Here is a 2,345-nt window from a genome sequence, read left to right on the forward strand (position 1 = left end):
TACTCAAGTTGAGTTCTGTAGTTTTATTCCTTGTGATGTTTGTCATTTTGCTAAACAAATCAGGTCTTCTTTTCCAGCTAGTACTAGTCATTCTACTGAACCTTTTCATTTGTTACATTGTGATTTGTGGGGGCCTTACAAGTATAAGACATATTTTACTTGTAATTCTTTTCTTACTATAGTGGATGACTGTAGTAGATGTACCTGGACCTTCTTGATATCAAATAAATCTCAAGTATTCTTAATTTTTTCTAATTTTCTGATTCACATTAAGAATCATTTCAAAGCCTTAGTTAAAATTGTGAGATCTGATAATGGCTCAAATTTTTTTAATAAAGATCTTACAAAATTGTTTCAGTCTTATGGAATTGATCATCAAAGTTCTTGTGTTGAGACTCTTCAACAAAATGGAAGGGCTGAAAGAAAACACAGACATCTTCTTCTGTTGCAAGAGCTCTCAAATTCAATTCAAAAGTTCCAATTCATCTTTGGGGAGATTGTTTACTCACTACCACTTATATCATAAACAAAACTCCATCTAAAATCTTAAACAACTTATCTCCTTATGAAATACTTTTTCATAAACCACCTCTCTATGATCATATGAGAGTATTTGGTTGTCTTGCATATGCTTCTACCTTGTCTAAGAGAGCAGATAAGTTTGCTCCAAGAGCAACTAAATATGTGTTCATTGGATATCCTCAACATCAAAAAGGCTACAAACTCATTAATATTGAAACATGTCATAAGTTTGTGTCTACAGATGTTGTCTTTTATGAGAATGTTTTCCCTATACTACATCTGTTTCCATTACTTCAACCATGTTTCCTTCAGATTCTTCTTTTATTGATGATTTAGAATTGTCAAATACTCCATCTTCTGCACACACTGAGCTGGAACATCATCATTTTTCTATTTCATATGATTCACATCATTCTCATGATACTTCACCTTCTGAATTCTCATCTTGATAATTCTCATGATTCTGATAACACTGATCATATATCTTCTTCTGATAGTGGTTCTGCTACAGTATTACCTATACCTGAGAAAAGTTCTAGACCTATTAGAGTAAAACAATTACCAGTTAAGTTCTCAGATTATACAGGTCTTCCAACAATTCTTAATAAGACTTGTGCCATGTTACATATCCACTTCATATTGTTGATTCCGTGCAAGGTTTTACACCAACTTATCAGGCTTTTGTAGCAAATTCCACTGTCATCCCTGAAACCTTATTTTATTCTCAAGCTATAAAGATTCTAACCGGTGTAAAGCAATGCAATTAGAACTGAGTGCTTTGGAAGCCAATAATACTTGGCAAATTACTTCTCTTCCTCCCGGCAAGAAGGCAATGGGTTGTAAATGGATTTATAAAGTCAAGTATAAATCTGATGGTACTTTGGAAAGATATAAAGCCAGATTGGTGGCTCAAGGTTTTACACAGACTGCAGGAGTGGATTATTTTCAAACCTTTCCACCAGTAGCTAAAATGGCCACTGTCAGAATGGTACTATCCATTGCTGCTATTCAAACTGGCATATTAATCAGTTGGACATTACCAATGCTTTTTTAAATGGAGATCTTCATGAAGAAGTGTACATGAGATTGCCTCCAGGTGTGCCTATTCCTGCTTCTTTTGTTGGCACTAATCCTGTCAGTGGTTTGATAAGCTTTCTGATGCTGTTATCCAATTTGGCTTTACACAATCAAGGGGAGATGCTTCTATATTTTATCTACATTCAGTTACTTCAGTTACAGTATTGTGGTTTATGCTGATGACATAATACTGGCTGGTTCTTATGTCAAGCAAATTGGAAAGATAAAAGAGTTTCTTGCTTCTAAGTTCAAACTGAAAGATTTAGGACACTTGAACTATTTTCTTGGACTTGAAATAACAAGGTCTTCAGAAGGCATATATATACATCAAAGGAAGTATGCAATGAATTTGCTGGAGAATACAGGTCTGTTAGCTGCAAATCCAAGTGCTATAACCATGGAAGCTCAACATAATCTCCAGTATGATTCTGGAACATCTTTTCCTGATGCTATGCAATACAGAAGATTGGTTAGGCAGTTGATTTATTTGACAATTACCAGACCATACATTTCTTATCCAGTGCATTATTGAGTCAGTTTATGGCTGCACCAACAGATGTTCATTGGAAGGCTGCACTGAAATTAGTAAGGTACATAAAGGGTAATCCTGGCCAAGGTTTTTATCAGCTAAAAGTCCATTAAATTGAAAGCTTTTTGTGATGCTGATTGGGCTACATGTCCTATGACTAGAAGATCATTGTTGGATATTGTGTATGTTAGGAGATTCATTTTCATGGAAATGCAAA

Source organism: Apium graveolens, chromosome 5 (assembly GCF_009905375.1).
Source record: "Apium graveolens cultivar Ventura chromosome 5, ASM990537v1, whole genome shotgun sequence".
Taxonomy (NCBI): domain Eukaryota; kingdom Viridiplantae; phylum Streptophyta; class Magnoliopsida; order Apiales; family Apiaceae; genus Apium; species Apium graveolens.